We start from the raw sequence: 7,083 nt of genomic DNA, 5'->3' as shown, positions 1-7,083 counted from the left end.
GGCGTTGAAATGACCAAAATTAGGTACTAAAATAAAACAGTGTGCACTGTCAGACATCAAAATGAAGCACTAATCTGCTTGTATTGCTAAATTACTTCAAAACCTGGCTTGAAGAAGTTGATTACCGAAAATTTTATATTTAACCTCTGACCTATTTTATCTATCTCTAGTATAATGACTCCTAACCTTCGGCACACACACAAAGGCACAAAGCATTCATATGGTTCAATGCCTTCGAACAGTACGGAAGGTCATATGTTAAGAAATAGCGTAAAATCTGGACTAATTTTAACCAGCTATGGTTTTATAACATGCAAACATCGAGAAATACACAATAATTTAGTAACTCGCCCCCTCTAAAAGTGTTGCTGTCACAGCTCCAATTCCATTCACGAGCTATACTGGCTAAAATATTAAAACACAGCTGAATTTCCATCTCAATGGTGGATGCACACAAGTCTACAATAATTTAGTAACTCGCCCCCTATAAAAGTGTTGCTGTCACAGCTCCAAATTCCATTCACGAGCTATACTGCTGCTAAATATTAAAACACCAGCTGCATTCCATCTCAATGGTGGATACACACAAGTCTACACGAACAGGCATGCACTTTAGATTGACTTCACAAGCCAGATATCCGTAATCCTGCCTGTTGGAGAACGTTACCAAGTGTATGAGCTGGACTACTACATAAGCTAAAATGGATGCTTGTGTGTGTTGGTATGACAGAGCGTAAACAAAGCAGTGCAGAAGACTGAGCACACGAGCACAGCACTGTTTGTGTCTTCCTTTTTCTTGTGCTCTCGTCTATTGCGTTTTTTTACACTAATGCATTAATTGTGGAAACAACTGGCTGCCACAATTTGGTCATTTAGGTCGAACTTTTGGGCCTTGTACCAGCACTAAAGAGCTCTGTTGTGAAAGCAACAGGGTGTAACAATATTGCACTACAAATCAGGGAATACAAAGCATCGATAAGAATGTTCAGCCAAAATAAAAGGCTTCAGCAAAATGTTTAATGACACATACTCACAGGTTAATGCTCATTCACAGCTTTCTACGGCAGCCCCATGATTTCTGTGCGTCCCATCTGTGCGTTGCCTTCCTTCCGCCTTTGGGCAAGTTCGTGTAGAATGTCTGCCAGGAAAACAAAAACATCAGAAACAAGTCGACTTTTTTTTAGCATGCCTCACATAACCCAAATTAACTTTTCTCTCCCCATAGGTAGCTGTTAAAAAGCATCCAAACAGCCGCTGCTTTGTCTATGTATAGCTCATAACCAATTAGTAGCATCCAACACGACACCTGGTCATTGTCAAAGCATACGAGACAAGAAACTGAGACAAGTATAAGCAAAGAGCAAGCGGCTATATTTCGCCATTATATCGTTTCCTAATCCAGCCCGATGCATTCATCGCTTAAATTTAATTTACACTGCTATATTGGTGTTCGCCCTAAACTTACTTTCCAAATAACTCACTAGATAACCTATTCTCTTACGCACTATATGAATACATGTTAAAAAGATGGGGCATGCAAACATGGACACAAGAGAGTCAAGACACCTAAAACGCTGAGATCACTAACTGGAGGCTCATCACCTAATCTACCTTTACATTGTCGAGAGCGTAAATGCACGCCAAAATTCGATGAATGCAGTTTTGTACAAGCACATGAATGAAGAAATGCGTCCAATTGTCGAGGCCTGGCATATCAATAATGGCAGTGCACGAGAGAGCGAACCGTCGATTAACTAGCATAAAGAAGAAATCAAATGCTTGAGCAGTTATCTCTCACGTAGACTATCGCGCGTGCCAGATTGATAGGTATCGCCTCTTGCCTGGGCATGCACAGATAAGTTTCTGTGTCTACTTTATTTTGTGCCACTGTCCACCTTTCCAGTTGGCGTTAGTGGTGTCTTGGTTTCTCTCTTGTGTCCATGTTTGCATGCCCTGCCTTTTTAACATGAATACCTACCAACCAGCTCAGCTGTCTGTTATACTAAATATGTATACAATCTAGAATTACCACTCTGTCCACTTGCTGATGTAATAATAACAATGGGGTTCTGTATGTAACGTGAAATTAAAAGCACAGGAACCTCTAGGATTTGCACCTCCACCGAAAGTGCAACCACTCCATCAAGGATCGAACTCGCACAGTTCAGATCAGCAGCTGACCATTATAACCACTGTATTGCAGCGGGGGATGTTCACTTGGTAATGTAGGTTAATGTTAAGGATTATGGAAAGAGCTGTAGGTTGAAGAAAGACATGCAATTAAGCAAGGAGCTGCAGACATTATGCAGTTTAGATATTTCTGTAATCCAAAGGGCTGGTGCTCAGGGCATGCACCTAAGGAACTCCTGTTCAGCGTCTCTTTTCGAACCAAAGCTTAGCAGAATTGATGTTCCTGTCTAGATATGCCCCTGAGAACCACAGTTAAATAGCTGCAAAGTAAACACTAGAAGACAGAAAAAAATCCATCACTTGTATGATATTAAACACATCAAGATGCAAATACACCAAACCACCCTGGACTGTGAAACGCATTGATTGAAAAGATATCAGTTAAACAAAGCAGCATAGCAATGAACTTCCATGTAGCTGCCACACGGCAAAAAGCAGGTGGCTCTGGTGCCATGAAAAATCTATAACAACACTTGTTGAATATAGCAGGATGTTTTGTATGATAAATGTATAAATTACCACTCACAGAAGCTGACATGCTATTTTAAAAATCAGCATTGCAAAAAATAAAGCAAGAAAACCACGTGACGTGTGAATTTACCATTCATAATTTAAGGCTAAAGGGCCCCTAAACAACCCCGGAGTCTAAAATTTGTGACAACTGCACGCTTGTACAACGTGAACATGTTGTCACATTAATTTTTTGATTAAGTGGTGTAATAATGAAGCCACAGGGGATAGAACAAACATTCCAGCTGGTTTCAGTTTCTCGCTCAGCCTGACCATCCTGAAGAGGGGCTTCCTCGGTGTGCCACTGTGCCAGAGCGGTGCGGTGAGGAAGCACAGTCAAAGCACTGGCGAGATAAACCAATTCGCAACACTTGTGACAACCACAGATACTGCATCATCACAAAGCCAAAATGCCGTTTCGTATTGCAGAGGACTATTCAGCAGTCAGCGTTACTTAATGTTGCTCATAGGCAACATTACACCACTTCGCTAGCAAAGAGGACTGGTCAAGCGCTGAAGAGGAGGTGCGGTTATTGTTTTTAGAAGTGGAGTGTCTGACATTCGCACAATGTGATTCCTGCGGCCCTCTGTACGAATTAGCGAGCTTGTTTGGGAGGTGTAAAAAAAAGAAGTCGGAGCCTGCTGACTGGCCCTTTAAGAGAATGTAAATATACACTAGAAGGAAGTACACTTGTAGACATATTACTATAAGCTATAAAAAACAGGCAATTAACATGCTCAATCCATGCAGCATAGGGATGTCTCACACCTTTGCAAGAACTTTACTATGGTGGCTGCATGTTTGTGTAGGCCAGAAGCAGCAGGCACGTGGCTTCCATGAGTTTGACCCGTTCGTTGAAGGGAAACTGCTGCTCACATCCTTGTAGCACTGCCTTTTGAAGATGCTTCCTGCGATAACAAAATGACCACAACACAATTATGGTCTGCAAATATCGACAGATGACCTACATTGCTGCCCTTTCTCATTAAATTCAGCTCTAGACTAAACACTGCAATAGTGGCATCCTCCTACATTACAGGGCATCATACTGCTTTCCTTGGCCTGGTTTTTAGTTCAATAATTGTTTTCACCCATAACAGAATGTAGCACTAGTAAAGATTCGGTTGGGGAGGGTGCAGTCGTAAAGTGTGTATGCAAAGTAAGAATATGAAAAAAAAACAATGGCATAATTTCACATGAGATATAACAATTATCATAATTCATGTAATGTCAGACACCAAGAAGTGTTTAATTGAGCAAGTTTTGACCTTAAGCTATCACAAAACAATGCCCTTTATGGAAAGTGGGATTTGCAGAGTGAACTCTGATGATGAAATTGGCTGCCTTTACTGGCTCTGTAGCTGCAAGTGCATTGCTAAAGCCGCTTGAATGCACTTAACAAGCCTCTGTAATGGTATTGACAAATGTACAGAGAAGACAAACTCATTCGTTCTCACTTAGCTGCCATCACAGCAATACGTTGCTTCGTGTCAGGTTTCCTGGTATGCAGAATGCACGAACTTGGTGGCCGTGCCATACCACAGTAAACATGATCGACATCTGCTCCAACTGCGTAAGTAGCTGGAAAGTGCTAAATTACACAATCAGCTGTACCATGCACACATAATGTAAATTCTAGCAGTGGCAACATTTCGCACCTCATAATAGCCTATGGGCATTGTACTCGTTGATGCTGCCAGCTGCATTCCCTGTTTTCATTTCTAGCATGCATAGCACATGCACACAAAGCACCCAATAACTGTGGGAAGCAGAATAGATCGTCCGAGGTAATCAATAAAATTGATTGACAAGAATTCCACACATCACTCAAGCCTGTTGTTTAGCATAAGTGATGAGAATGTGCAGCCAAATGTACACAGCAAATTCAGTATTGGCCTTGAAGAATTGCAAGATAGGTTGAAGCTTTCCAGAAACAAACCGTATACAGTAAAGTCTGTCCCAGATACTGAAATCATGAAGTTATAAATTTTAAAGTGGGCCGCTATATTCTTCAGGCACCATGCATTGCATTTATGAAAACGCTAACATCCCTGTACAACAATGCGTGCTGCAAGAAGTCATAAACCTTAATATTTTTGGCACAATGCCATTTCCCAGTACCACGTTTTACAGAAAGGCAACATTTTCCTTTTCAAAACTAAGCCATGTTCCCAGGCAAAATGCACTGTCCATGGTGACAAACATGGAGTACGCTCTTCTATACAGCTTAGCTGGTTTACTGGAACTAAAAGCTACGGTAACGCTGTCTTAATTGAACTGGCTAGCAAGAGCCTTCTCGCTGCTGTTTATGTGAAGTAATTTCACCTTGGCGGAACGTCACAAGAGTAAGTGGCACATAATAATGAGTGCGAAAACACAGTAACAGGTTGTGCAACGGCTACCAGGTATGCCCATTCGTGGAAACTGTGGGCTCTTCCCCCAAATGAACCAGTTGGAAATAACCCTTTTGCATGAATAAATTTAAGTTGGTTGCTGGCATACATAACATTGTTACTCTGCATTTCCATCTCAATTATCTAGCGCTCATTGTTTCCCTTCGACATGACTAGCTCAAAACAAGATTCTTCTTCATTAAATGGAACTTTGTACATTACCTTTACGTTGGCTACAGATGCTTATTTCTTCTGCCTGAATAAGCACCTCCTATAGCATACTTGCCTCAGCCACCTTCTGGACTGCATGGTCAGCACTCCACTGTTTGTTGTGGCACTGCTGTTTGCTACCTGCAGTACGTTGCAAAAAACTTCAGCATTAAAAAAAAAGGTTAAGAAAAGCCGAACCAGGTGTGCCAGCAGCACCTTGCCCTTTGAGGAGGGAGGAAGAGCTCTGATAAATGGCTAATTCAAGACAAGCGTTGTTCTTCACAAGCTATTATTATGCGATGAGAGGTGGGACTTCAATACACGGACGCACATATAGTGCTAAAAGCAATTGAAAATTCAGCTGAAAGTACGGCTTGTCAAATTAGGTCAACGTGCATAAAGGATAAAAATGGGGCAAACCAACTGAACAAAATACAATGTCATGCTGCAGAAATTGCATTTTTAGCAAATCTATGTTATCTATTGCTTGAAAGATGATAAGCAATGTCCAAGAATGCTAACCTAAACGCTTTTGAGGGTCACGTTACTTAATGACAAATAAAATGCACGCCTAAAGAAAACATCCCTAAATACACTTTATTTCTCCCACTGTACCGATTCACGATTCACACGGTGGCTGATGATTATTCCTTCAGAGCTCGTGCGAACGAAATGGATGTTGAAGCTTCGGTTTCACGGCGTTACTCCAAGTAATTTGTCAAGAGACATGCATAAAACGCATGACAATGGTGAGCCTGACAAAAATGTTGTCTCCTTTCAGCAAATATTAGCGTAGAGCAGTGCGTGCAAGCGAGCTAATTACCAAAACTTCATAACACTACCGACTACGTTCTTGACAAATGTCATGCGCGAGCACAATCCTCACAACTACAACCGCATACACTACCAACACGTTATGCGATTTTCTTCGGCGACAAGGCGTACTACAATAACAATAACTCACAATGTACGAAGCGTAACGTTCACTTACCTCTGGCAATAAAAAATACGCTGGCAGCGTACACTGCTGGATGACCGCCGGTTTTCAATGGTGCGCCAAGCGAGGAATCGCCGAGCTACCGGCCGTCCCCGAGCGTAAAGGCATTTTCCAGGGCCACAGAACGCGTCGTCGACAAAGGATTGCGGCGCTGCTACTCACTGACGTGCGGAAACATTTGAAGAAGGTGTTCTTCAAAACTATGAATCGCGTCCGTCGGTCACACCGAACAAAGCAGTCGCAGAGATTGAAGTCGCACGGTCGGCATCTCGTGACTATTTGCCTGGTACCGCGTATAGTTGCGCTTACGTCAGTAACCACGAAATACAACACACAATACACACAATGCGAGGCAGCGCGTTAAAAGTCGACCGCACAAACAGAACTCGGCACGACGATCACACGAACGCAGAACTATACGGGCTAGGAAGGTCTCCTTAGTGTCGTGAGCGCGCCTGCCAGGTGGAAAGATTGCGCGATCCAGCGTGCAGACGGCGCTGCCGCTCGCTGGCGTGCTTTCGCGCGTGTGAGCCTGCGCTCTGTGGAGTTTCCCGTTGAAACCAAGCTTTGTAGTTTCGGTATAAGCTCGTTGTGTAGGCCACACATGGCGCTGATAAATTGTAAAACGAAGAAAAGAAAACTCTGGAGACTATGCGGGCAGATTAGCTTCTTCTGAACGGCACATGCTGGCGTAGAGAACAAACATGTAGGAGCAGTGCCTGGTAGGAGATTCGGGGTTTCCGTTCTAGTTGATCAACATTCTTTTTCACGCAGTAATGTTT

The 7,083-nt window shown here is 42.7% G+C and overlaps 1 long non-coding RNA gene across 1 annotated transcript; it reads right to left on the bottom strand.

The window, feature by feature from the left end:
* Positions 1-1,071: 1,071 nt before the first annotated feature.
* Positions 1,072-6,733, bottom strand: LOC125758123 (uncharacterized). Its single transcript, XR_007415881.1, has 4 exons — positions 6,296-6,733; positions 5,317-5,445; positions 3,470-3,609; positions 1,072-1,138 (listed from the first exon to the last, which is right to left on the bottom strand). It is a non-coding gene; the product is annotated as an uncharacterized LOC125758123 (long non-coding RNA).
* Positions 6,734-7,083: the final 350 nt, after the last annotated feature.

Source organism: Rhipicephalus sanguineus, chromosome 4 (genome assembly GCF_013339695.2).
Source record: "Rhipicephalus sanguineus isolate Rsan-2018 chromosome 4, BIME_Rsan_1.4, whole genome shotgun sequence".
Classification (NCBI taxonomy): domain Eukaryota; kingdom Metazoa; phylum Arthropoda; class Arachnida; order Ixodida; family Ixodidae; genus Rhipicephalus; species Rhipicephalus sanguineus.
The sequence above is the reverse complement of the archived record's forward strand: the minus strand, read 5'-3'. Positions and strand labels throughout refer to the sequence as shown.